Here is a 27,664-nt window from a genome sequence, read left to right as displayed (position 1 = left end):
ACACAGGAGGCCCTGCCACTCCTGCAGGCCCCCTCCTCTGGGAGCACTTACCCATTTCCAACCCGCAGCCCCCGCCTCTGGGCACCTCCTCTCTTGCTCCCCTTCTGAGGGAAGAGGAGCACAGGAAGGGGGTCTGGAATTGCTCATTCAAGCCAGGGAGTGGAGGCTAGCAAAAGAGCCTCATCAGATCCATGTGAAATCCTCGCCATTCACAAAATTGGGAATAAACCATTTCACTGAACTTGAAAATAAGAGCTTTAAGAAATTCCAGAACTCGATGGCAGCGACACCTATTGGCAGAGATGGGTACTACAAACCAGCCCTACTAAACATTCAGATCCCTGCACCCGCGGGTGGACGCCAAACACGCATGCCCAGGTGTCTCCCCGGGGCTGGCGGGAGAGGACGGGCAGGAAGAGCAGCAGACCCAAGGTCTGGCTGCACTTCCTTGATCTCACTGAATTCTTGTGCCCATGTCCACCCACCTGGGACAGACAAGGAAACTGAGGCACACGTGCCAGTCGCCCAGACTCCCCAAAATGTGCGGTTGCTGCCAGGCAGAGCAACAACTGTTATTTCCACCAGGCCGCGGGGCCACCCAAGTGCCCACCTCCCCGGCCCTCCACCGACCCTGGCTGAGGATCCCTGAGCCCGCTTCACCCCGTGCAGGCGCCTCCCCTTCACACAGTCCCGGGAAGCGCCCTGCTGACCTCGAGCAGGGAGGGAGAGCAGAGCCAGGTGGGGGCTGCGCAGTCTGCACCAGAGCACGGGGGCAGCCGCTGGGGGACCAGGCTGGGCTGGGAGCGGGGTCCCAGCCCCACTGGTGCATGCAGAAGCCTAAGGGCCTGGCCACCCTGCGGAGCTGCCCACCTTGCTTCTGGGGATCTGAGGCCAGAATTCTCACAGCTTCTCCACCTCCACCCCCTGCCCAGGTGACCTTGGCGGACCTGAGGGCTCTGAATTAGAGGAGAGGACTGGGGGCTTCTCGGGGGCTGCCCTCCTCAAGGGGCAGGGTGTAGCTGGCAGCGACCGTCCAGGGCGGGGCCTGCTGCTGGCCCACCACCCCTGCACGGGTGGGGGCTTGCGGCTTCCAGCTCACACGGCTGCAGAGGCCGCCCCAGGCCAAGGGGGGCCGCGGGGCCTGAGCTCCTTGCTTATTTGCTTGTTTGCTTGCTGCTCCCCAGCAGGAAGGAGGGGGAGAGGCAGGAGAAAGCTCTGGCCGGAAGGAAGGAGGGAGGGAGGTGGCCTGTTCCACTGCCAGCTGCCAGGCTGCACCCCAAAGCTTCCGCAGCCCCTCAAGGGACCGCCCGCACCCAGCCCAAGTCTGAGAACCGTCAGGAGATCACTGAGATGAGGGAAACAGGCAGGAGAGGAGAGCCAGGTGCAGGGGGTGCTGGGGGAGGGGCCCAGCCGCCAGCCTCTGGGTGCAGCCAACCCCCCAGATGCGAAGGGTGGGGGCCTGGCTCCTTAGGTAAGTTCCCATCCTCTGCCCCCCAGGCTCAAGTGTACAGTGACTGTCCCAAACTAGTGAACCATGAGTCCCCCGGGAGGGGCTGCCCCAGCCAAAGCTCACCCAGGTGACCCCCACTGCCCCAGGGGCCCCACTCCAGGCCCTTCCTGTTGACACAGAACGCCCATGGCAGACACCTTCCCGGAGCCTGGGTGACAATGGGCTGGGTGTGTTTTCTGGAGCCTTCTGGAGAGACACTTTCTGGCCAGGAAGGGAATGTTAGGAAGAAAAGGACAGAACGCTTAAATGCCCATGCTGGCAGAGGGGCCCCCTGCCGCCCTCCACGTGCACGCAGGCTCAGCCTTTTCCGGGCCCCTATCTGTCCCCACCCACTGATAAGCAGTGGCTGCGATAAGGCGTTATTCTGAAACTCATACTTTGGACTTGCAGGGGACTTGTCACCAGTGGTCACCGCACGGTTATCTGATCCTCAGCTCAGCCAGGCTGGCGGGGCCAGGGCTGCAGGACGCCAGGCTCACGCCAGACCCAACCCTAGGAGAGGCTGACACCCGGCTGGCCCCACCCGAGGCGGCAAAACCCAACTGCTGGACCTCTTCCGCTCAGAACCTGGGCCTCACCGGGCCAGGACTCAGCGCCCCACACCACTTACAGCTTCCATGCCCCTTGGGACCAGCAGCAACCCGTGAGACTCAGGGCTCTGGGGAAGGAGACCATGGCTCACAGGGACGTCCAAAAAGAGAAAACCCCTGTCCAGGCAGAGGGACATCCTAGCAGCCCCAACTAAGGCAAAAAGACCTTGAAGCACTGCCGGATTCAGTCCAGGAAGGCTGCACGAAAGAGGAGATAGACAGATCTCTCCCTTGACACAAAAAGTGTTTCAGGCCATAAAACTCACTTTAAAACACAAACCTCTGGAGGCCAGAAGCGGAAGCCACGAAGCAGAGGTGGGAGGTGGAAGGCCTGGGATGCCCCGGGAGGCTGGACGCCCAAAGCAGGAGAGCAGCAAACCCCGGGCCCCGAGCGTGAGGGTCAACAGTAAAGGGACAGAGCGCTGCAGAGGCGAGTGCCCCGTCACAGGCCTGTGCAAGAACTAGCACCGCCACTCGGGAACGGCCGAGCAGGTGGCTCCGAGGTCCCTGTGAGAAGGAAAAGGGACCTCCCCACTGATCAAAATCCCTGAGCTGCACAGGCCCCCTCCAGAAGGCCACCAGGACCCTCCTGCCCACCCCCACCCCACGCCTGACTCCCCAGCAGGAAGTCAGGGAACCCCCCCCAAACTCCCTTCCGGCCTCTGCCTGGCAGACGGGGAAGGCGGGGGAGGTGGCAGGAAATACCAGCCCCACTGCTGCCGGGGTGGGGGCAAGCCCCCGGGACTCCAACCCCTGCCAGGCAGCTAGGGAACCCCGACTCTTGAAAAGCGAGGCTCAGGGCTCCTCCACAGCCCTTCTGAATTTGCAGGCCAGATCGAGGCAGGGTCTAAGCAGGCCACAGGCTGGGGCCAAGGGCCCTGGGACAGGAGGACACCAGGCCCAGCCAAGCGGGAAGTCCAGGGGAGGCGGGGACGGGCAACCCAACTGAATGAGCATGGGGACAGGTCCCGCGGGGCTGGAGTGAGCCGGGGACTTCAGAGAGGGCCCTGCAGGACAGCACAGAACAGGGAAAGTGGCCAGGAGGGAAGGGGACACAAAGGGGTGAGGGAGAGCCCCCCCACCCGGGAGCCAGCACTGGACGGACAAGAACAGGACAGGTTTTAAGCACAACGTGTCCAGTCCCCCAACCCCTGCAGCTCTGTGCTCCGGCCTGGGGACACCCCCGGAATCGAAGCCCCACCTCGGGGAGCTCGCAGGCCCTCCGGAGCTTCCTGGGATGCCCACCTCCAGCCCCCACCTTCCGGAAGGACTGCTTCCCCTGCCACCCGGGGGAGGGAGAAGCGGCAGCCCAGCGGGGACTGCGGTGGGACCACGGCGCGCCGGGGTTTCGGGGAAGCTGGGGGTGGCTGGAGCAGAGGAGGCGGAGGCAGGCTCCAGGGGGGAGGGGCCTCCAGTACTGGGGGTGGGGGGAGGCAGGCGTGCCTGCGACACAGGGTGGGGCCGGCCGGGGTGGGGAGAACGCCCACCACTCAGCTTCACCTTCTGTAAAACAGACTGCGGGCTGCGAAACGAGGCGGCTCTGATGACCTAGAGAAGTGGGCCCCACACACCCTTGCCGGGTGGGGTCCCAGCACCTGCCGTGGGCCTGCTCTGACCTCCCTGCAGAGGGTGGACAAGACTCCGGGCCTGTAACCTCCAACCCAGGGGGCATGGCCAGCTCACTGCCTCCAGCCGAGAGTCAGTTTACAGCTCAGGTGACCTGGACTGAAATTTCAGTGCCTCTGGGGTCACCCTACCCTTTCCCCAACCAATGTCCCCAGCCTCAAATCTCAGCTCCACTGAGGAGGACAGGGATCAGCTCAGCCCTCACAGGTCATCAGGAGAAACTCCAGCCCGCCTCCGGCCCTTCCCTAAGACCCTGGGGCCCCAAAGCCCAAGGTGGGCCTCACACCAGGCAGGCAGCCTCAGGGGCCCCTATGGAGAGGACCCCAACTGGCCAGAAGGAACCCAGCCCCACTTTATGCCAGGCCCAACACTCCATGGGCCTGCGGGGGTCAGAATTCACGTCCCACCTCCACAAGGGGGACAAGAGTGGCCCAGACGCCAGAGATGAGGCGGCGGCGCGTGAACACGCATCTCCTTCACCCACACCCCTCACTGCTCACAGACGCCGAAAGGAAGTGGCTCTAAGGGCTTTTGCCCCTGGACACTCAACAGGGGCTCCACCCCCGCAGGCCACACGGAGAGCATGGCCAGCCTCTCCCAAATACTACTGTTTACCACCATCCTATCCAGTCCTCTGCGACACTGGTGGGGATGGCCAGGGGAAGGGCTGAGGGGCGGCAGGCAGAGGGACGCTGAAGGCCGAGGGATAGGCAGGGCACTCTGAGGGACGGACACCAGGACCCCAACAACCCCTAGGCCGCAAGGGGACCCAGAGTGACCCAGGGGCTGCAGAAGCAGCAGTCTCCCAAAATCACCACCATCACCATCCTCACCACCATCACCATCCTCACCATCATCCTGATCATCACCATCACCATCCTCACCATTACCACCATCATCCTGACAACCAACCATCACCATCCTCACCACCATCCTCAACATCTGAGCAACCCCTTGCCCTCTTTCTGCACAGACAAAAGGCTGAAACCCAAAGAAGCTAATGCTGACACAACGGGTTTTGCCACCAGTGGCCCAGGGACGGTGTTTCAGGGTTCCGATGGCTGTACTAAGCAGGCCAGGGCTGGTGAGGGGCAGGGGAAGGAACGGGAAGTGGTGGCAGCCGCCCTCACCCAGGACACTCATACAGCCTGGGGGCACTGTGGTTGGGCCCTGTGGTGGCAGGTGTGGCTGAAGCCCAGCCACTGTGGGGGAAGTGGGGAGCAGAGCCAGGAGGAAAGGGGTGGCCAGAAAGGACTCCCCATGACCAGCTAGCCAGCACCTGGGCCTGGAAGGAGTCCAGGACAGGGCTGAGGGGGGATGGCGCCAATGCACTGGGGAGATCCAGCCAAGGTCTCAGCGGGCACTGCCTCCCGTGCCCACCACCCTGAAGCTGACAGTCCACAGGGGTGGCAGCCACAGCCCTCACCCCAGGCTCAGCCAGCGTCAACTCAGCATGTCTGCGACGCTCCCCTCACTTCCTGCAGTGGGCGCTGCCCGCTCCCCTGGGCCCGCGGCACTCGGGACAGGTGCCCCTGGAAAGTAGGATCTGGGGGCACCCTCGGTGCTGAGTTGCATGCCAACCTGGGGGAAGCGCTGCTCAAGCCACCATGGCACAGATGAGGGATCTGAGCCCCCAGCTCTTCACCATTTAGGAAAATGTGCACAGAGAGAGGGACTCAGTAGGGGAACCGGGGACGCACCCTAGAAGGTTGGGGCCCATCTCCCGCTGGAGGCCTGCTTCTTGGGCCCAGGCCCCTTGGCTGTGTCCGGCCCCTCTCTGCCAGGCCTCCCTGGGTGCACCTGGGTGCTGCGGGAAGAAGACCCTGCAGGCTGCCCACAGCTTCAGGATAACGAGGACCAGGCCTGCTGCAGAGACACCACCCTCCTGGCCCCATCCTGCACACCATGCAGGTGCCCCAAAGGCTGACTTGGGGAATGTCAACTCCCCAGCCTCCCCTCCTCTTCCCCCTGGCTCCAGGGCCTCCTGGACCTCGGGGCAAGGCCGGTGTCTCAGGAGAAGCCAGGTGAACACAGGCAGAGCCGGCCCCTGGCGAGGACCAGCAGGCAGGCTGGTTCCCAGGGGCCTTGGGGAGGCTGGGGAGGGGGTGTTGTGGCCACAGGACTAGGGGACCCACCTCAGAGTGCTCGGCCCAGGGCCAGGTCCCCACTTGGGTGCTGTGTTTCTATCCATCCAGCAGAATGCCCACCCCAGGGTGCAGGCCACACAGCCACCACCTGCGGCCCCCAAACATGAGGCCAGTCCTTTCAGGAGTGCTCCAAGGTATCTGATTTTACCCAAAGGCGCCCCCCACCCCGAGACAGCTGGGGGACAATGAGGATTTCGTGTGGCCTCACTGACAGGGCCATCCACCCATCCCAGGGACTAGGAGGTGAGAAAGGTCCCGCCCAGCCGGCATTGAGGGGGGCGAGGAGAGTGCTGGGAGGGGCAGCGTCTGACTCAGCCGCATCCAGCAGCGCTGCCTCTGGCTGTTTCAGAAAGTTGCCCCTGACAGGGGGGCTGCCACGTGGAGGTAGCACAGGGCCACCCACCCAGAAAGATGCTCAGGGACCCGAGAGTCCCCAGAGCTGGTTTCCGACCCCACGGCCAGAGACCCTCAGCAGGCCAGCCTGCAGCCCCGCAGCCGTCCCTCACCCCCTGCCCTGGGCACGGGAGCAGACACCCACCCGGATCTACTGGGGAAAGCTGAGCCACGCCCCCCACTCAGCGACCTAACACGTGCTGCGGGCGGGGCAGCAGTCCAACCCCCAGGCCTGCTGGGACCCCCAGGGGAGGAGGCACAGGCACAGAAAGGGGGTGACAAGAGGGAGAAGGCCACCGAGCAGCCAGAAGCCAGCTGCAATGAGCCTGGGTGCGGCGCCATTCCCACCGCGGCCTCTGCAAAACGGAGATTCCCCACATCCGTGACCGGCTGGTGGCCTGATGGCTCGCGAAGTCCCCGGAATGAAATCGGAGACTGCAACGCACAGCTAGTCTGGTAGCAGTGCCTGTGCGGCCCGGGCGTGCGCCAGCATTTACCACAGGAGCTGGGGAAGCCCAGGGACAGAGAGCTGCTCCGACCCCTCTGCCAATAAGGAAGGGGCTGGGGAGGGAGAGGCGCTCCCCGAGCCAGAGTGAGAGCCGCCGGCCCAGCCAGGACCAGAGCCTGGCTTTCGGCGATGCTCCCGACACACGTCACTCTCACAAAGACCCCACTCCACGCGGCCAGCCGGGGTGGCCGGCACGGGTTCCAGGCGCAGCCCGGTGCCCGGCAGTGACGCCCACCGTGGGGACATGGGAGCACAGGGAGCTGGAAGCACGCTCACCTCTCCGAGGCCAGGCTGGGGCTCCGGGGCGCAGCAGCCTCCCATCCAGGCAGTGCCCCTGAACGTCCCCAGCACCTCAGGGTGCCGGCCCAGACGGCGGGGGCGGGTGGGCGGGGAGGGGGGAATTCCTGGTGAAACCCCGCCTGTCCCACAGCGGCCTGGGGGGCGAGGGGGCCCCGAGCCTGCGGGCTGGCTGGGGCGGTTTCTCTTCAACAGGAAAAGACACGATTCTCGTTTCATTCTGAGCCACGCTGCTCTCACTGGCGCAGAGGCCCGCAGCGGAGCTCTGTCGTGGAATGCCTCCCACCCCTGCCCCGGCAGCTTCTCTCTCTGCCTTTCCTTGCAGCCCCTGTGGGCTGATACTTAGGCCGAGGTTGGCCAGCACCCCAGCCACCGGTGCTGGAGTGTGGGGACCCGGCAGCCATCAGAGCACAGCGGCCAGGTCAGGGAGAGGGGCCACTCTGACGCAGCTGCCCGGCGGGCGTGGGCCGGCCTCTGCTGGGGACGTCCCCGGGGCCTCCCAGTGCCCTCTGAGCATCTCCATTTCTCGGATGTGGCCCTGACGCCTGGCACCCCAGGGCGTGGTTGCCCAGGGCCGCGCAATGGGTGTGGCAGGGCCGAGCCAGAGACCCTGGAGGGCAGCGCGCCCACCCAGCTGCCAACGGGGGCTTTCAGAGACCCCCGCTGCCTTGGGCCATGAGCTTGACCCCTCAGCACCCTCCCCTAGGCAGGGGCTCACCCACCCCGCACAGACTCAGCCGGTGTCACCAGGCTGGTGCCTGCAGTGTGGAGGCCCAGCTGGCGGGCCTCTGCAGACAGCAGACAGGGCCTCACCCGTGAGACAGACTGAGAATGGGACATCCGCCCGCTGGAGCGGGGCTTCCCCACCTCAGCCACAGCATGGGCGCCTCCCACCTGGACCAGCATAGCAGCCTGACCCTCCCTCTCCACCCACCGAAGCAGCCACCTCGGACCTCAGCTCATCACCCCCACACCCCTGCTAAAGGCCCTGCTGGCTCTTCCCTGCTCTGGGGAGACCCCATCTCTGCAGGGCAGCCTCTGGGGCTGGCACATGCCAGGGCTGAGCCTCTGAACCCCCAGGCGCTCTCCCCAGGATGCCAGCTCAGTCTGGGGCCCATGGGGCTGGCAGGATTGGTTCCCAAACTGAGATCTGCCCCCTGCGGACCAGCTGTGTGCCAGGCTCGGCCCTCCACTTCCCTCCCCAGCCCCGGCAAGGGCAGCAGGGACAGGAGGGTGGGCTCCACTCTGCACCCAGAGGAGGAGGCCCGGGAGGCCAGGAGCCAGAAGACGGCTGTGGGAGTGCAGCCCTAAAATGTCCATCCCCATCCCCAGGGCCTCACTCCTGACACCCCTGGGGCAGCAGCAGAAGACGAGAACTTTCTTGCCCCTCAGCAGGCCCTTCTCAGGGACTGGCGTGGCAGCAAGGGGACAAGCCAGCTGACCCTGCAGGCGTGAGATGCCAAGGACCCGGCTGGGGCCGCAGCAAGCACCCATGGCACCACTCAGCCCACAGGGCCTCCAGGCAGGGGGGGTCCGGAAAAACTAACAGAGAGCCGGAAAGCCATGACCTCCGTCCACCCAGCACAGCCCCGGGAATGCCCCACCCGCCCCTTTGCAGAGACAAGAGCTGAAAGCGGGCTCCAATCCGGCCCCCGCCAGGGCCGTCCTAGTCATCGGCCACTTGGCAGTATGGCCACCATCCACTCAGTCACCACCAGAACCTCTCATGGCTCCCATTGTACCCCAAACTCCAAAGCCACCCCAAGCTCCACAGCACTCCCACCCCGTGTGGCCACCTGGGGCCAGAGCCTCTGCCCTTACAGGCCCTGCCCCAGGGCCCCTTCCTGGCCCCCTCAGCCTTGCCAACGACCACTTCTCTGGGTCGCACAGGCAACCCCAGGGGATGGCCAAGGCCAGGGTCAACAGGAGGAGGGAACCCGGGGCAAGCATGTTCCCACCGCGCACTCCTGTCCTTGGCAGTACCTGCAAGCAGCTTCCGAGACCCGTGGACAATGCGCACTTTTAATACGGGGTGGGGGGTGTGGGCCGGGCTAGGGGCCGCCGTGCACTCGCAGTGCCAGGGCCGGGTTGAGGGGCCCCAGGGACCAGACCCCAACCCTGGGCGGGGCGTGGGGGGCCGGAGCTCAGTGAGGGCAACACGAAGACCCGGCCCGGAGGAGCGGGAACCCAGAATCACGCCTTCCACGGCTCCAAACCCACCCCGATTCCCAACACCGACACTCAGGCCGCAGAGCTGCAGGGAGAGGGCTCCGTCCCTCCCGAGGGCGCACAGCCGGCCGGGGGTCCAGGGAAGAACAGCAGGGAGCAGTCGGACCCCGTCAGCGGCTTCGAGCCTCACCTACCCAGGCCGCGGACGGCCGCGGGCCCGGGCGCAGGAAGGCCCCGCAAGCGGGTGGGAAGGCCCCGTGCGCTCGGAGCAGCGTCACGCGTGCGACTCACAGGGGCCGTCCTCGCTCAGAGCTCAGTGGCTCAACTTCACTCACGACGCTGACAGTCTGCTTCGGATGACCTTCCAGAGAGCGGACAGGTGGAGATGGCTGAATGTGGCAGCAGGAGGTGACAGGCAGGAGGCTACGGTGCAAAAGCTACAAACCACAGAAAGACCCAGCAGCCAGGTGCGCGTTCTACGCAGAGAAATCCAGATACCCCGACGGGGCCAGGCGAGGCCCCCAGTCGCCCACCAGGGAGGCGGTCACGCAGAGCGCCCAGACCAGCCGCCGGACGGCCACGACGACCGCTCACCCCACACACACGGGCCGCAACGACTAAGCACAGAGCAGGTGGAACAGCCCAGGGTGTTCTCTGTACGAAGGTAATTTTATCTGATTTTAAATGTCCTGTCATATCAACAAACTGACCTGGAAAGTTCTCTTTCCGGCACCCATTTTGCAGACAAGGAAACCAAAGCCAACAGCTGACGAGGCCTGTCCAGGGTTGTGTGCAGCAGGCGGACAAGGGACACAGGCACAGGGCAAGCCCCCAAGGAAGAGCTGTGGTCCGCACGTGAACTCGGACCCCCCCACCAACACCCCCAGAACAGGAAGACAGAGCCTCCAATCCAAACCACGTGCCCGAGAGCTCTTTGCTGCGGGAGGACAGGGACTTCGAAGAACCCTGGGCTCACAGACTTAGCCCTCAGCGAGCCTCCGCGGTCACTCAGTGAGGATGGAAGAAACCGAGCCCAGAATGGCCCAGGGTGGGCTCCAGGTCACCAGCACCCGGGCCGGCCCCAGGACAGGCATGCAATACACACACAGGACAAGCACCCCCTGTGGACCTGTCCCTCAAGTCCTGACCAAGCAGAACACGCACGAGGCTTGGAAGACCCCAGGCAAGACAGCACAGCGCCCAGAGGCAGTGTCCTTAGCTTCAGGTCCCAGCTCCAAAACCAAGTGGTTCCGAGGGACAGCCCAGGGCAACCCCACCTGGTGTCCACCACCGTCCACATGGCGTGAGGGAGGCCGGGCCACGGCCCCCTCCATGGACATGCAGGTGAGGCACCCTGGACATGGAGGGCCGAACGCTCACGAGCTGCAAGAGGGCTTTAAAGGGCCTGGAAGAGCGAAGTGGTGCCAGCTCCCACCCTGGCCACGGGGTCTCATTTGAGCCCCTCCCCTGAACTGCTGTGTGGCCCTGGGAAAGCCAGTTCACATCTCTGGGCCACAGCAACCCCCAGAACCCAGGCAGGGGGGAGCACATCCTCCGAGGGGCACCTCTGAAGGTCAGTGAGCGGCCGCGTGGGCCCTAGCCTGGGGTGAGATGACGAAACGGACCTGCCTACAGCCAAGACAAGGCAAGCGGCCCGCGAGCCGTGCCAGGTAGGAAGCTGGTGCCGGCCCCACCAGAACAGCAGGGAAGACCGGGACCCTCCGGGACTCTGGCCTCTCTCCTCCCCACGGGCCTCCCACCCTGAACGGCCCGGCTCTGCCACATGGGCCAGAGCCAAAACCCAGGGGCGAGCCGGGTATGGGGCCTTCTGTCTGTCCCGGGCCGGCTCCGGGCAGCCCAGGCCTCCCTCAGCTTCCGCACAGGCCGCGTACGGCTGAGTAGGTGTTCTCCACACTGGACCCAGGAGGAGGGGCTGGGCCCATTGAAGCCCTCCAAACGGACAAGTCCCCACTGTCCGCAGCCTCAGTTTCCTCATCTGAAAAGGGAGTGAGCCAGTACCTCTCCCCTTCCCAACCCAAAACCCGCTGACCCAGACACCCAGGGCAGCCCAGAGCTCAGTGGTCCTGGCTCAGGCCGGGGACAAGAAACAGGACCTGAACTGGACGCCCTCATGCAGCCGGGAACCACAGGCGCGCTCAGCAGGGCCCTGGCCCTACAAAGGCCAGTTTCCTGGAGACGCCCAGCACCTGGCCCCAGCTCTCCCTCCTGGCTCCCCGCACGCTTGCCCTGAGTGCCACCACCTGCAGCCAAGACGCTGGCCCCCTCCCAGCCCACCAAGCCCAGCCCTCACCTGCCAGCCACCTGTGGTCCCCCACCCGCCAGGCCAGGCCACCTCTCGAAAGAGAGGCCAGGAGGTGCAGCCTCATGGCCAGGGTAGGTGAGAGGTCCCACCACAGGGGTGGCCCCATCACCCTCTGGCCTGCCGGCTCAGGGCCCCACGGCCTCGGGCGATGCAGGGTGGCAGATCAGCAAGCAGCAGGGGCCGCGGGGAAGAAGGCCCAGAAGGGCAGCGTCTCCGCCAGGCAGCTGGGCACCGTCCAGAGCGACTGAGTTCCCCTTTCCCAGGGCCCGCCCGGCCCACCACCCTCACCCAGACACCTGTGACCACAGGCGGCTCCCATTGGCCGAAGCTAACTGCTTCCTAAAAGAGGACAGGGACCCCAGCCTCGTTTCCTCAATCTGAGAGCGACAGTCCCAGCCTGCAAGTGGTGACCACGTGGGACCCCGGCCCAGCCCGGGGCTGGGCAGAGAGAGGAAGGGCAAGGCCTGGACCTGAACTCCAATCAGCCCCACCTCAGGCCAGCTGCCTGGCCGCGGGCAAGCCAGGTGACCTGGCTGAGCCCACTCCCCCAGCTCTGGGCTGTGGGAGGATGCGGGGATGGGGCCCACCCTCCGACACAGTGCCAGGCAGCACGCCTAGGAATGCTCTCCTCCCGATGCAAGTGCTGGTCTCAGCCCGGCCTGGGGGTCAGGAAGGGGGGCGTCCTGGGAGTGCTCGGGGCCCCACCACGCTGTCCCCCACCCCCACCCCCCGGCAAGAGGCGTCCTGTGCACAGAGCCCTGGAGCACCGGCAGCGAGGGTCCTGCAGGAGGAGGGACGGCACAGGCCGGGGCCCGGAGGCTGGAAGTCCGGCACAGGACAGGGCTCAGCAGGCCTGGCACAGAAGAGGCAGCAGTGGAGCAGAGCCCCGACTGCCAGGACACATGGGGCAGCAATGGGGCGCGCCAGAGCCAGGGGAGGGGGCCTGGGCAGGCTGGGGGCTCTGCCTCGGAGCGGGTGTGCAGGAAGTGCAGGAGGAAGGAAGCCTTCGTGGCTCCCGGCCACCCTCCAGCCACACAACGGGGTCATTCTTCCGGGGCACAGAATGCCTTTTGTAGCCCGGCAGCCAGGGGCCCAGCCCAGGGCCAGCAGCAGGAGTGGGGGCGCAGGGGCTCCGTCACATGGCCTTTAGCCCTGCTGGTCCCTGGCAGGCCAGTGTGGGGTCCTCAGTCCCCGCCCCCAGGAGGCCTGAGGTCCAAGCAGCTCTGTCCCTGAGGGGCAGCCCTGTCCGGCTGCAGGGGCCGAAGCCGCCTGGACCGCTCTGAGCGTCACACACTGCCCGCACACCGTCCACTCCCTGGCAGCATCGGCCACGCCGGCGGCCAGGCCAGCCCTGGACCCAAGGCCGCCGGCACCCTCACCTGAGCACGTGGTAGCTCTGCTGCCCACTACAGCCCCGACACTGGCTGCCGGGGCCCAGGTGGGCCGACTCCTCCTGAAGGACTCTGACAGGAGGCCAGAGGCCTTCCGCCCAGGCTGACCTGTCTGGTGGCCCAGCAGCGGCCCTGCCTCGGCCTCTCCTCCAGCGCCTCCCCCACGTGCACCCATCTGCCCGCACCGCACGCTCCACTCGCTGTGGGGCCGGGCAGGCCCCTTCCCTCCCAGGCCCATCCCACCCTGCCCTGCCCGTGAACATCCAATCCACACTGGCCAGAACCCCTCAAGTTTGGGGTTCAAGGATGAAGAGAGAAACCCCCAAGCATCACACTGCAGAGCAGAGGGCCCAGGACCCCGACTGTAGGGCAGGAGACAAGACGTCCTTCCCTGAATTATCTGGCTTGGGTTTCTGCCACATGCACGTGCCATTTTCATGACAATGACACAAACAGCCTCGGCGTAGGCCTGATTTTAGCAAGACCCTGGCCAGACCCAAGGTTGCTGCCACCCCTCCTCCGCATTGGCCAGGCTCCCTCATTCGCTCCTCGTCACCACTTCTAGCTCCCAGCTTGTCTGGTTCGGGGCCCGGGCGGGGATAAGCTCACCCAGCGGACAGGGGTGTGGCGAAGGCCTGTCTGTGGCCAGGATCACAGCCCAGCCCCAGTCAAAGGCTTTACTCCCAAGAGGCAAGCCAAGCCAACTCAGCTGTGGCTGGTGGTCAGCCGTGACCCCCAGATCCTCCTCAGCCGCCCAAGAACCTGGCTAGTCAGCTAAGGGCTTGTGCTCCCAGGACGGGGCAGGGAGGTCCCCTGTGAGGTCCTCTTGGCCCTCGCCCACTGACTCACTTCATCTGTACCCAACAAGCTTCGTTACTTGAAAGCTAACTCTTGCTGTCTTAGCCGCCAGGGAGAGAAAGGTGCTCAGCCCTGCCCCACTCGCCCTCAGCCCCACAGGTGGCAGGCGGGGCCCAGGACTGGAGGCCACCTCTTGGAGTCAACACAGACTTACCTCCTGCCTCAGCAGGGCCAGTGCAGGACCCTGGACACATCCTGGCCGGCAACTGGCTCCCAGCCCACCAGGCTCCCTTGACCTCAGGCTCTCCCCCAGCCCCACCCCCCACAGTCCCACCTCCTCCTGTCCCGCCCTGACATGGCTGGTGGATGTCTGGGCCCTCAGAGCGGGTCCAGCTGACCAGGCGCAGGACCTGTCCCACCGGCTGGGTGGCCTCAGGGGTGACGCAGCCCAGCACAGGCCCGGCCACGACCCACCTGTGTGGCGACAACTGGGGAGGCCTCTCGCAGGACCAGGCACTGGGAAGCACCAGCCCCTGCCGCGCCCACCTCTGTGCGCACACATGAGCCACATCCGTGTGGGTCAGGCAGCCTGCAAGTCCAAGCTGAGCACTGCCGCCCGGGGGGTCTCACCAACCAGGCCCTGCCCTGCGGGACTCAAACATTTAGCAAGCACCAAGAGTGTGCTAGGTGCTGAGCCGAGTCTCAAGCAGCAGCGTGTGCTGCCTCTGGGTGGGCACAAAAGTGTAGGGGGATCCCCTGGAGGGGGTGCCGGCCCCCAAGGGGCTGAGCCAGCTCCGACCAGCTCATGGACACGTCTCTTCCCAATCAGCGTTTGGCGACATCACATCAGTAGCGGGAAGTCGGCCACGGCGCAAGTGTCCACCCCACAAAAAATAGGAAAAGCACAGATCACACCCCCAGAGCCCAGAGACGCAGGGCTGCCCCCACTCAGCCTCAGCTTCCCCCAGACGCAACGGCAGGGCCTCTCCCTTGCCCCCAGCACCCCTCAGCCTGAGACCTACTGTTGCTTCCTTGCCCAGACCCCACCTCTGGTCTGCCTTGCCAGTCCAGCAACACCCCAGGTGTTGGCCCAGGGGTCTCCCTGGGCAGACGGGCCCGGGCAGCCTCCTGCCACCCTCTCAGACCTCTCCCGCCGGCTGTCCGCAATCTGCCTCAGTGCCCAGCTCCTGGCCCTCAGGAGGCCCCCCAGCCGCCGCCACCCCCCTGCCTTCCCCAGGCCTCACCCTCCCTGTCAAGGCGCTGGAGGCTGGAGCCCGGGCCCTGGCCAGCGCCGCCGGAGCCCAGTCAAAAACAACACACACACACACACCCAGCCCTCAGCTTCCTTCCTCCCCCCACAGCCGGCAGTGAGAGAGCAGCGGGCAGGGCTGGGGTGGGCGGGGGCGCCAGCCCCACTGCAGCTACGCCAAGCCCCCCGCCCTGCCCCCGCGTCCAGCCCGAGGTCCCTCCCTCTCGCTCACATCCTGGTGGGGGCAGGGGGTGTTGGGGGGCAGCACAGAGACCAGGGGCTGCCCTGAGGACAGCTGGGTCTGGGGGCAGGTCGAGGAGGGCCCCTGACAGCCACTATGGGCACCCATGGCTGGTTTTGCCTTCACCTGCAGGACCCCCACCTCATTACCCACAGAGATATCCGGGAGGGCAGGGGCTAATCCGCTGCGCTGACCAGGGTCCCCACCCCCAAGGCTGCTATTACCTTGCAAAAACCCTGAACTCGACCATGGTTCTCTATCAAGTCCCTCCAAGCAAGGCCAGCCCCCACTCCCTCTCTCAGCGGGGCCCTGGGGCCACAAGGGCCGATCTGCCCCGCCGAGGCTCGGTGCCCACCCCGCCCGGCCCCGCCCCCGGCCCTCTCCAGTTGCTGTGGCCCTCAGCCCCTTTCAGCCCTAGCTCTGGCCCTCAGCCCAGGTGCAGCCATTCCCGCTGGGTCTTCCTGTCAGGGACACCTCCTCCAAGAAGCCCTCCTTGCACCTGTCAGGCTGAGCAGGAAGGTCCAGACAGGGCCCCGGCCCTGTGCACGCCAGGCTGGGTCTGGCTCGCTGCCCTGACAGCAGGCTCTGCAGGCAGCCGGGGCCCTCCCTGGACACCAGCGCCCAGCCCAGGCGGTCACCATCCCAAGTCACACTGCCTTCTCAAAGCTTCTGCAACCTCTGATCTGCTCCAGCCTTGCCCTCCTCCCCCAGGACCGCCATGACCAGCCCAGACGCTGGCCCTTCCCCACCTCAGGCTGGTGCCCACACTGGGCCTCAAGCACAGGAGCTTCCCCACTTCCCAGAAGCAGCAGCTGAGGCTCAGAAGACCCCACAGACCCCAAGGCACCAGGTCACAGGTCTGGCCGGAGGCTCTGCCGCGCTCGGACCCGGCTCCGTCTGACTGCCCTGCAGGGTCGGCACCCCCCCCCACAGGGGCCCCCACACGCTCCCACCCCCTCCCAGGGCTCTGCTGTCTGCCCGCAAGAGGGCACGTGGGGTGCTGACCCTCGGGAGGAGGTGGGGCTGCTGTGTACCTGGGGACCCCTGAAGCTCTAGGACCTCTCACCCCAGGACTGGTGGTCCTAAAGCTACACGGAAGAAGCCCTTCCTCCGGCCTCTGACCCCCGAGACTCAGGTGCAGGGGGTCTGCAGAAGGTGTTCAGCAGGACTCGGCAGCCAGCGCTGCTCCCAGCCTGGCACAGGAGGGCTGGAGTCTGGCCTGGAGGTGCTCTGGACGGTGGAAGCTGCCCCACAGCCACGTTCGCTCCCTGTACGTCAAGGGACATCGACCCACCTGATCCAGGGGCCTGGACTCCGTGCCCATCTGCCTTCCCACCTCCCCCCCCCCCCAGCAGGGCCTCTGCCCACGCAGAAGGCGAGGCAGTGTCTGCTCCTTGCCCACACTGACCGCGGCTGCAGGCGGGAGAGCCCCTGCCCCTGGCAGCACAGCCTGGGAGGAGGCTGGGCCTCAGAGACCCCAGACCCGGACCTGGGCCCTGGGGAGGCTGTGGGCAGGCCCCTAAGCCGCCCACCACCCCACTCCATGGCAGGTTCCCATGCCAGGCCAGCAGCATGTCCCATCATGTCGGCCCACAGCCGGGCCCCTGCCATCCCCGCTCCCAGGCTTGGGGTGACTCACGGGGCCGGCACGCCACTTCCAGCCCCCACTGCGGGCGGCCGCCCTGAGCACACACACCTGTCCAGACTTGATGCCGGCAGACAGCAGGACGGGCCTGGGAACCAGGGGTGGGGCCGGCCAGGCCCTTCACTGTGGAGGATCCCCCAGGAGGGACCAGGCAGGTCACCGTCAGGCGGGTGGCCCAGGAACTGCAGCCCCTGCAGGGCTGGACCCCAAAGACCCCAAGGGCCCAGAGGACGGGTGTGGGGAAAGGGCCTGGGAGCTGAGACAGGGCCCACGCCCCCGAGTCAGCCCAGAAGCCAGCATGCTGACCAGCCGGGGAGGGTGCCGAGCCCTCCAGGTCCAGCCCGGGACGGCTGCCCCTCCGCACATGAGGCTGGATTCACCCTGGAGGACAGGGTAGGCCAGTGGCCTCGGGCTCTGGTAGGGGCCACGTGGGGAAGCCCACCTCAGGGAGAGGCACGGCCAGAGCCCTGCTTCTATTCAAGCCAGGCCCAAGGTCTCAGCCATCAATCGGGGTGTCCTGTCACCTCCAGGAATGAGGGGGACCACAAGTGGCTGACGGTCAGGAGGCCGAGGTCCTGCCAGCCGTCAGGGGCGCACACCTCCAAGGGGCACCACAGCTCGAAGGGCCAGAGTAGGCCTCTGACACAGAAGGGCCACCGCCCGACTCATCCCCAGGGCGGGGCCCTCCTCACACTCCCCCACGGTCCGCTCCATGGCCAGGGGGCAAGGAGGCCCTTGCCCAGGATCCCCCAGGAGCCCCACCTGGAGGCAGCCTGTGCCCTCTTCAGCCCCCAGGCATGCGCATCACTCCCTCAGCAGTGGGAGGCAGGCCCCAGCCCCCTGCCCTCGGGACCCCACAGGAAGTGGGTAGGAGACCCCCCAGGGCAGGAGCCTCACCTGGTGCAGGCAAGTGGACGCAGAGCCTAGAGGAGAAATAAAGGCAAACGGGCCAGGAAGAGCCCAGCAAGGACAAGCAGGAAGGACAGGGAACAGATCGACGCCAGCCCTGCTGCGCAGAGGAGTGTGAGGGAGGGCCGGGGGGGAGGGGCCCTGGAGTCCAGCCCGGCCCCCGGAGCGGTGTCAGCGGGGGTGTAGCCAGCAGCAGCTGCGTTTGCTAACTGACTGATGGACAGCCGTTAGCATGAGCCCCACTCCCACCCCCCCCCCAGTGGAGGGAAGGCGAGGGGCGAGGGCAGAAGCAGGCCTCTCTTCTGGGCACAGGATGAAGCAGGACAACCTGACTCAAGGAAACAAAACAAAGTCACAGCCAAGGGTGGCCTGGCTCTCACCCTGCACTCAGCTCAAGGGGACGCACAGGCAGCGCGGCCAGGGGCCATGAGGGCCACCTGCGGGCAGGCCGCGGCCTCCCGGCGCAGGTGGAGCACACACTTCAGGCGGCCGCACCTCTGGGACCCGCCCTCGGCGTGCAGGGAACCAACCTCCCTCGGCAAACCCAGCTCCGGGATGCCCACGGGAGTTGGGCGGGGCAAGCACTTGGGGGTGAGCGAGCCCCACGCCACAACGGAGCCGCCCGCCCACCCTGGTGAGCCGCGGCCTGAGCCGGCCAGGGAGGTGGGGAGAGCCGCACCCAGTCCCCCCAGGGACAGGCCACCTCTCCTCCCCTCTCCGCCTTCCGGAGACAGGTGTGTGCAGCCCCCTCGGGAGGCAAGAGGTCAACAGCTCAGGGGCTAGGACCCCCCACACAGGCTCCTGCACGCAGCCACCACCTAGCCACAGCCTGGGCAGCCCGTCCCTCACTGCGTGCCCAAGTTGATGGACAGCATGCCTCTCTCTGTGACCAAGACACCCGTCCCAGAATATGGCTCCGAAGCAGCCAGGTGGAGCCTGGCGCCCTCTCCCACCCCCTTCCTGGAGCTCAGGGCCTCACCCACACTCGCTGCCCATGCCCGGCCTTGCTGGGAGGGATGGTAGCTGCCAGCTTCCTGCTGAGTAGGCTCCTAATCCCCAGGTCAGTGTCACACCCGCGGGCGGCACCGCTATCCACCACACAGCCGCCGCCTGAGAGGACAGAGAGCCGGGAGGACCATGGCTTCGACCCCCCAGGCCCCGCCGACCCCACCAGCATCTTCCCAGCCATCAGGGGCTGACGGAGCAGGGGCCTCACTCAGCACCCTGACCCCTCCCCAGCAGCCCCTCGTTGACCTGGGGGAGGGGTGGCGGGACAGGCTCCTGGGGACACACTTGGTCTGGGCAGCAGGGCTCTGTGGCCAACTAGCACACACAGACACAGAAAAAGGGAGAAATCAGACTCTGGGGTAACAATGTTAACTGTCTGGACGAGCAGGGCATTCCTCACTCCCCCAGACCCAGCACAGGTCAGAGTCGGTGCACGGGGCGGGGGCGGGGCCGCGGCTCCACCGCCACCCGAGCCACTCCGCCATGGACGACGGCGGTTCTGCGGGATGCGAAGCGGCCAGCTCCCGGGGGTAACTTGGACACCCCCGGGAAACCCGCTGCCTCCAAACACGTCCCCGCACTGTGGGGCTCCGGTCCCGGGCCGCGAGAGCAGCCACGCAGGGTCAGTCCTGCCGGTGGGGACCAGGGACAAACACGAGAAGGAGATGCCGAGGCCCGTCCACACCGCGAGTGTGACCAAGAGCCCAGCCGCCTGGGATGAAACAGAGAAACGGCCACGCCTGGCAGGCCAAGGTGCCCGTGAGGTCCAGAGAACCAAGTGCCAGAGGTGGCCCGGGGCTGACAGGGGCCGTGGGCCAGGAGCCAGGAAGGCCAGCTCCCGCTCTGGGCACGCCTGGCTACGGGCGGTGTGTGCATGCCACCGTGAGCTCACTGGGCCCCAGAGCATGGGGCCTGCCCGCTGGGGGGACTTGACATGGGAGCCCTGCACCTCTCCGGGCCTCAGCCAGATGGCCCTGGAGTGACAGGGGCCAGACTACCCCCAGTCTCACCTGCTCCGCGGTCAGACAGCCACCAGGACAGGCCATAACCCCGGCACTGAGGAACAGCACAGGGTGCCCAGGATCAGCCCGGCCTGCCCACGTGGCCAGCCAGCCTGGGGAAAGTGCGTCCTATGCTCACCCACTTCACCCCCGCCGCGGGCCCAGAATCCCACGCCCAGGCCCCCTAGAGTCCCACAGCCCACCAGGACCCCACCAGGTGCTCAGTGCCCAGACCCCTCGTTGGTCTCAGGTACAGGGAGCCAGGTAGGTCCCTCCCCCCAGCTGCCCGGGTCCCCACGCCCGCCTGTAGGTGCCAGTCAGGTAGGGGCGCTGCCAGTGCTTCCTGGTGACCCCCACGCCTGGGAGCCCTGCACCGAGTGCTTCGGAACGTGCACCTCGCGCAGCTCCTGCAAAACTCTGCAAGTCTGACGGTCCCGTCACAGAAGGGGAAGTGAGGCTCAGAGACGCTGCAAGTCCACACGCTGGTCAGCACCAGGGAGACGGGAGCCCTATGCCAGGTAGGCACCGGGTGCAGGAGGCAGGGAGGGAGGTGAGCAGAGGGGGGCAGCAGGGGGTGGGCGGCAGCAGGGGGTGGGCGGCAGGCGGTGACAGGAACCTCTGCCCGTGGGGAATGGAGGCCCTAGACGGCAGCGCAGGCGGACGGCGGCACACGCAGGGCAAGGCGGGAGGCGTGTGCACACATACACCCCCGTCACGGGCCCTGCTGGGGACCCTGACACCCCATGTGAATCCCCCAACCCAGGCCATGCCCTCAGGGGAGTGGGCACTGCTGGGGCTGGCAGGCCGGAGCCTCCCAGGACCCCGGCTCTCTCCTCCACTGGCCGGGGGAGGGCCTGGCCACCCACCGACAGCCTCCTTCTCCCTCCACCAAAAGAAAAGGGATCTCTCTTCATGACAGGGGACCTTAACTTAACAGAACCTAAAAATCTGTATTCCATTTTTATTTTAAAAAAATAATAAACAGCAAGATAGGCCGTTATCTGTCTGCACCCAGAGGCAAAGCGGGCCAGCAGCTCCCCTCGGCTGAGCGCGCAAGGCTGGTCTGCAGTGACTTTGTTTGGCTTTGGTAACAGAGTTGCAGGATGGCTGGGTTTTGTTTTTCCTTCCTTTCTTTCTTTCTTTCATTTTTTCCCCGGGAGGGGGGAGGAGGGGGCAGGGAAGCTGTTTTACAGAATCTCAGCCCGGAACACAGACTCTCCCACCACAAGCGCTCTCCAAGCCAAAGGCAGGTTTGATTTTCTCCAGAACCCCACCCAGCCCACAGCCCTTCAAGCCCATCCCCAGTGTGGGCTGGAAGGAGCCTGCGGCCCCGCCCGCGCCCCCAACCCCAGCTGTGAGAGGAGCTGGTGACCCAGTGGGGCTGACCCCGCGATGGACCGAGGTCTACTGTGGGCCATGGCCTGCCTGGAAGCCTCCACCAGCAGCCTGGGACCATCCTCCCTCAGCATCCCGACCCCAGAGCTCCAGGAAGGGCCGAGGCCGACCAGGGGACCCCTCAGCCTCCCTTCAAGCTCACCCACCTCCCGACCGGGACTGGGCCGGCCGAGCGCCCAGACACCACGGCGATTCTGAAGGCAGGGAGGTCTCAGGCGCCCAGGCCAACAGCAGCCACAGCAGTTGCCTCCCACCCTCCACCTCGCCAGTCCCCGGGGCCCCTGGCTCTCCCCACGCTGCCCACGCTCTCCCCCACCCACTCGCCACCACCAGGCTTGGGAACCAGGTCATTTCAGAAACACACTAGCTGTCACCTCTAGGCTTGGACACGCTGCTCCCTGGGCCTGAAACTCCCCTATGCCTCCTCCCGGCTCGCTCCAACCCAGCTTAAACACTGCCTCCTCCAGGAGACCCTCCTAACCCTCCTGGCCAGGGCTGGGGCCTCTTCCACCACGTGCCCTCGACAGGGCACTCAGCTCCCTTGTCTGAGGCTGCCAGGATCCAGGGGCTCGTGAGGTCAGGAGCCAGAACTGGCTCCTCGGGCATCCCTGGGGCCGGGCCTAGGGCCTGGTACACAGCAGGCAGCAAAGACCAAACGGATGAACGGGGCGGGAACGAGAGGGCTAGAATCGGACCCATACAGGCCGCAGGACTCACCAGGGCCCTCAACAGACTGCTGAGCAAGCACCAGGCCTCAAGGAGGCCCCAAGGTGTTGACAAGCTGTGCAGGCCCAAGGCGGCCGGACCACTGGTCTAGCCTTTACCTCCTCTTCTGCAAAGAGACATCACACTCAGAGAAAGCGGCTGGGAGGCAGTGGAAGTGCACGAGAGACCACGACGCTGGCCCTCTGCTCACCCACCCCCACAGGTGGCGAGCTGCAGGTGCCCCGGCTGCACGCTCCCGGCGGGGTGGGCCGCGGGCATCTGACTCAGCCCCGCCGGGTCTAAGCGTCCTCGTCCTCAGAAAGCAGACGAGGCCCTGGGCTTCAGCTCCCTTCATACACCACCAAGCACTCCCTAGTGGGACACCTGCTTCCCCACCGCCCCCACTGTGCTAGGAACAAGCAGATAAACAAGGCCAGGCCCTGCCCAGGGACAACCAGTCCAGAGTCAGACAGCCCTTTCCAGGAGCCCGAGTCGGTCAGTGACGCAGCAGGAGAATGGGCACCCTGGCTGGGTGCAGATATCAAGGAGGGCCTCCTGTAGGAGGCACCACTTGCCTCCCTCCAGCTGTAACTTGCAGTAGACTCCTACCTTCCCCCAAACCCTACCTTCTTACCAACCCCTAGACTCCCTGTGCATGGCTGGGAGAGGGACAGACCCACGTACATGCCCACCACAAGGACAGCCACCCCAGCCAGAACCCCAAGAGGGCAGCAGACTCATGCAGGCGACCCCTGGCACCAGGAGGCATTGAGACCAGGGGCCAAGTCCAGCCCCACCTCCTCCTGGCTGAGGACTGTGGTAAACAATGTCGTCTCTCTGGGTCTGACGTTCTCATCTGGAAAATGGGTTGCTTTAGGACATAAAGGGGGTAAGCAGAGCACAGTACCCAGTGCACAGCAAGCCTGCAGCTACCAAGCAGGTATGCGTCCAGCACAGCCCCAGGACACAGCAGACACCCAGCAACCGAGAGCCACTTTGAGGGTCCTCGCTCTTCCCGTCCCTGTCACTGCCAGCCCCAGTGCAGGCACCAGGTGCCCCTGGGCAGAACCCACAGGTCCTCCCCACCCCGACCACTGAAACTTCCATCTTACCAGAGCACGGGTCTCCCGACGCCCCTCTCTCCACAGGCCCCGACTCAGGGCTGCCTTGCTTGCTTCCTGTGGCCCAAGCCCAGCCCCTCACCCTCCCTGAGCGCCCACTTCCTCATCCCTCAGAGACCCATCTCCAGGCCCCTCCCCCGCTGATGGGCGACGACGGCAGGCGCCAGTCGGGGCGAGGCCTGACCACGGGTTCCTAGAACCCCAGGCCCCACCCAGCATGGGTCCCGGCTGGGGTCTGTAGCAGCGCCTCGCTGGGACGGTGGTCCTGGGCCCCTCTGCTCCTCCTCTTCACCCAGGGAGCCAGTTCCAACCTCAACCAGCTCCACGCCCAAGTCGGCAGAGTCCCCTTAGGGGTCGGAGAGCCTGGACTACCTGCCTGGGGTCACACAGCTCAGAAGGACAGAGCCGGGAAACGTCCCCAAGGGTCTGCGTTCCCACTGTACATCTCCCAGTCTGACCCAGCAAAACCCCAGGGGGAGTGGCCTTCACCGTCCAGCAACCTGGACACCCTGCCCATGGCTGTGCGCCCCCGGCAGGTCACTTGGCCTCTCTGAGCGCCCGTTTCCTCCTCCAAGCACTGAGTGTAAGAATGCCCACCCCAGGAGGTCACAGGCAGGGATCCCCGATCCCTGAAGCTGAGCTCCTGGCAGGCAGTGGAGAATTAATGAATCTGCAGCCACCATGGTCACCATGGGCCCAGTCACAGGGCAGCCCTAGGCCTACTGCAGCAGAAGAAAGAGGGGCGCCACCTGGTATAGCCTAGGGCTCCCCACTTCCCACCCCTTCGAGGGGGTGGCCTCGTAAAGGGCCCACACCCCTAGTCCAGGGCAGTCCCTCGGGGGCATGGGGCTGGGAGCCTTGGCCACTGCCCTCTGCCTCCAGACTGGTGTGTGCCCACCGGGCCAGTGGGACATCCCGCCTGCTGGCTCCTCCCTCAGCCCCTTCCCCATCCTTCCTGCCCGGACTCCAAGGCCTGGGTTCAAATCAAACCCTCAACTCCAAAAACACCTGACTTCCCCAAAATGGGCCAGTCACAAGGATTACACTGGCCCAGGGTAATGTCACCCTGACCTAATGTCACTGCCCACCCGGGTGGCAGTGGGGGAGGAGCAGTCTCCCCGTGTCTCCTCAGGGAGGAAATGGGGAGCCAGGCACCGCAAGAAGCAGGTCCCGGCCAGGCCTGGCACCCGGCTCCTGATGCGCAGTCCTGTGACAGGCTGGCAGGATGTTGGGAAACCCGCGGGCCTTATTGCAACACGGCGGCCACGTCAGCGACTGGTTTCGACATGCAGCACCCGGGACCAGCCGCGGCCACCTCGGCCCCCAGGCGCCCGGCCTGCACCCTCAGTCCTCGGCCCCAGCCCGCACCCGGGCCGTGGCCCTCGTCCCCGGGGGCACGCAGACAGGGCTGAGCCATCTCAGAGATGCGGGGCCCAGCCTGCAGCCTGGGGCCATCGCGGGCCAGCGCAGGCCTGTTCTGCCCACGGCTCCCCGAGGCCCGGAGCCGGGCCCAGAGCTCCCCGCAGAACCCCCCGGGGCCAAGCTCGGGGAGACCGCCTTCTGGAAGGAGAGAGCCCCCGCGGGGCCAGCTGGAGCTCCTTACCAGCCCTGGGGGGCACGGCCGAGCTGGGGGGGGTCCAGCCCGGCCAGCCCAGGCCTGAGAGGCCCCTCGGCTGACCGACCGGCTGAACGAGCACACCCCAGCCCGTGGTCCAGCCGAGCCCAGGGCTGCACGCGCCCTACACGCCCTTGCTGAATTTCAAGCAAAAACAAGAGCGGGCCCAGCACAGCAGCTGCCACCCAAGGGCACCCCCTGCTCCAGGAAAACGGTCCCGCTGAGCCCTGGCGGCGGCCCCACCCCACAGGAGGAAACCGAGGCCTAGTGAGGGTGACGGACTCGCCCAAGGTCACCCCTGGAGGAGCAGAGCAGCAGGGACCCCGCTCTGGCCCCACGCCCGCCGCCCTCACTGGGTCAGCAGGAGGGGAGTTTTAGTTGGGGCAGGGTCGACTTTGGAGGTAAATCCCTCTCCCCGTGCCCTCTTGCCCTTTGTCCCTGTGAGTGGGGCTGTCTGCCTACGTGCCCAGGGTCCCACCGCCCACTGACCCCCGGAGCCTGATGGGGCCGCCAGCATCCGCCACCTCCCCCCGCAACTACCTTCTGCCCTGGGGCTGAGGTTCCCGACACAGCCGCCTGACGTTCAGCCCTGACACGGCCTCGCCCCAGGCCCTCGGGAGACTTCCAGAACCAGCTAGCGGAAGGGCCGCTGCATGGGCTGCTGCCACCCACGATGTCTGCACCGACCCTCCGCCAGCAGCCCAGCCAGGCAGCATCCTCCGCAGGACGAAGGGATCTGCAGCGGCCATGCCCCCTCTGACCACCGCCCCCCACCCCGCCCCGTGGTCTGAGCTCTGCTGAGCATGAGGCCCACCAGGTCCTGCCACAGCCAGGCCCGCCCCCTGGACCCCGACACAGGGAACTCCGCCACACCGCGGCTCCACGGGGCAGCTTTTCTACACAGGTCCCCCCAACCCCAGTGGCCACCGCAATGCCCAGCCAACTCTGAGACAGCTCAGGGGTGACCAGGAGGGACGACGGGGCCACCACACCGCCCTCTGAAATCCCGAAGGCTCCGCATAGCCAGCGGCACCGACAGAGACAACGAATTTCAAATGAGGGGTGATTGTGCACCCTTCATCAGAGGGGGACTGGGTGCCTTCTACAACCAGGTGCTGTTCCAGGTCTGGGGATACAAAAGGGAACCCACTGGGGAAGGCCCAGTCTGGACACAGTGTCCAGGAAAGGCCAACAGGAGCAGGCCCGGTGGGAGGAGGCCCGGTGCTCTGAGCAGCAGGAACCGCCAGGCAGAGGGATCTCCTGCCGAGGACAGGGCAGGGCCGTCTGCCAGGGCTCAAGCTCAGGCCCAATGTCATCAAAACCGGGGCTCCCCCAGGGCCTGCTGTGGATGGACATCACCCTACAGGCCCACTGGAGCCCTCGGACACAGCCCGAGTGGAGACAGACAGACGGCTGTCCTCCCTGGCCCCCATCAGAAGCCTGCCTCCCAGCGTGTCAGGGCACAGGATCCCCTCCCCAGAGGCCTACCCCTCCACTAGGTCCTCAAGCCCAGCAGGGTCCAGAAGCCCCAGAGGGAAGAGGAACGCACCAGCTTGGCGCACAGCGGGGCCACACAGGCCCTCCTCACCACACGCGAGGACATAAGGCAGGGTCTGGTGCAGGTTCGTGCACGTGTCTGCGCACATATGTGCACACACACGTGACCTGAGTGCAGACGACATGCATGAGGGTTCATGTTAAATGGGCCTTGAGCTGGGAGGAAGGGGCATCCCAACTCAGCCTTGCCCCCGGCCCGAGCCTCCTTTTCCACCTCTGAACCACGAGGCTGCAGGAGACAGCAGGGCAGCTGTGGGACAGTGTTCACATGGCCTGAGAGGGGATGCGACTTCCCGAGGTCGCCCAGCTGCCCCAGGCTGGACCTCGAAGCCAGGCCTGTGATCCCAAACCCAGGCAGCACCTGCAGGTCAAGGCGGCTTTAGGCTGGGCTGCCTGTGTGGGGACCTCACAGGAACAGGGTGAGGGGGCCCAAGGGGCCCTAGCAGGCATGGTGGCCACTGGCCCTCACACCCACACATGCGTGTGCACTGCCCGCAGAACGGCACCCAACGTCTCACTCAAAAAGACAGCCTGCTCTCTGGGACGTTCAGGGTGCACGTCTACTGCGACACTGAAGGGAGGTGCCTGTCCAGCCCCAGGAGGGAAGCCCCAGGCCCCTCGGGGGCATCCTCCCCAGAGTCCTGGGACGGCCAGAGCGAGAGCTACTGTCATCTTCCTGGAAGGGGCCGCACCTCCTCTTGGGGGCCTGGTCACGCCTCTGTCCAGTCCACGACCATCTGCTGAGCCAGTGGGGGCACGAGGCACCAGGAGCCAGAGCCCAGAGTGGACAGGGCCGCATGCCCACATGTCCTCCTTCACTGGGCAGAGGCCGCTGCAGGACAGGGGCCCCTGGAGACAGGGCCCAGGGAGAGGTTTCATTTCACATTTTAGTCAAGCGACAAGGGAGGGAACTGCAGCTTGGCGAGTGAGAATGAGGTGAGAAGTGGGCTCCCCAGGGGAGGGCCCAGGCCTCCAGCTGGGGAAGGCCCTGCCCTGGGCCTTCAGATGACGGAAAGCGTCCTGAGAGGGCTGAGAGACCCAGGCCCACACCTGCTGCAGCCGAGCTCGGGCAGCCCGGGCCTGGAGCCCAGCAGCACATGCTGGCACTTCCACGGGCTTCATAACAAATTACCGTGAGCGGGAGGGAGTGTCTTATCAGGAGGATCTCCAGCAGGGCTGATACCATCGACTGATGTCAGGGAGCTCTGGGAACTATTAGCTTAATTAGCAGTTTCTGCGTGATCAGCAAAAGCTGCCGGCCTAGCCCGGGCCCGGGAACCAGCGTGGCGGCCAGAGCCAGGCTGGGCGCGTCCCTGGGTGACGCCTGGCGAGGGAGAGGAACCCAGAGGTATGAATGAGGTGCCGCGGGACAGCATGGGTGTCAGTTCTCCACCTGCGGCGTCTCTGCCTCTCGGTGGCAGGAGCACATGCTCCCACGTCCCACTGTGCAGGTGGGCAAGCCAAGG

At 65.9% G+C, this 27,664-nt stretch overlaps 1 protein-coding gene across 3 annotated transcripts in view; it reads right to left on the bottom strand.

Annotated features, from left to right (window-relative positions):
* The window catches only part of RXRA (retinoid X receptor alpha), a 95,990-nt gene that overhangs the window by 29,525 nt on the left and 38,801 nt on the right, over positions 1-27,664 (bottom strand). Inside the window, exon 1 of one of the 3 annotated variants that reach the window (XM_064490754.1) lies at positions 23,018-23,118. The exons of 1 other annotated variant lie outside the window; for it this stretch is intronic. The gene's annotated coding sequence lies outside the window, so the exon portion shown is untranslated. Of the gene's footprint in view, positions 1-14,996; positions 15,105-23,017; positions 23,119-27,664 lie in introns of those variants that run through there. One more of the 3 variants, XM_064490755.1, reaches the window with a different exon arrangement.

The sequence above is a fragment of the Camelus dromedarius genome, chromosome 10, assembly GCF_036321535.1.
Source record: "Camelus dromedarius isolate mCamDro1 chromosome 10, mCamDro1.pat, whole genome shotgun sequence".
Taxonomy (NCBI): Eukaryota; Metazoa; Chordata; class Mammalia; order Artiodactyla; family Camelidae; genus Camelus; species Camelus dromedarius.
This window is presented reverse-complemented; position numbering and strand designations above follow the sequence as displayed.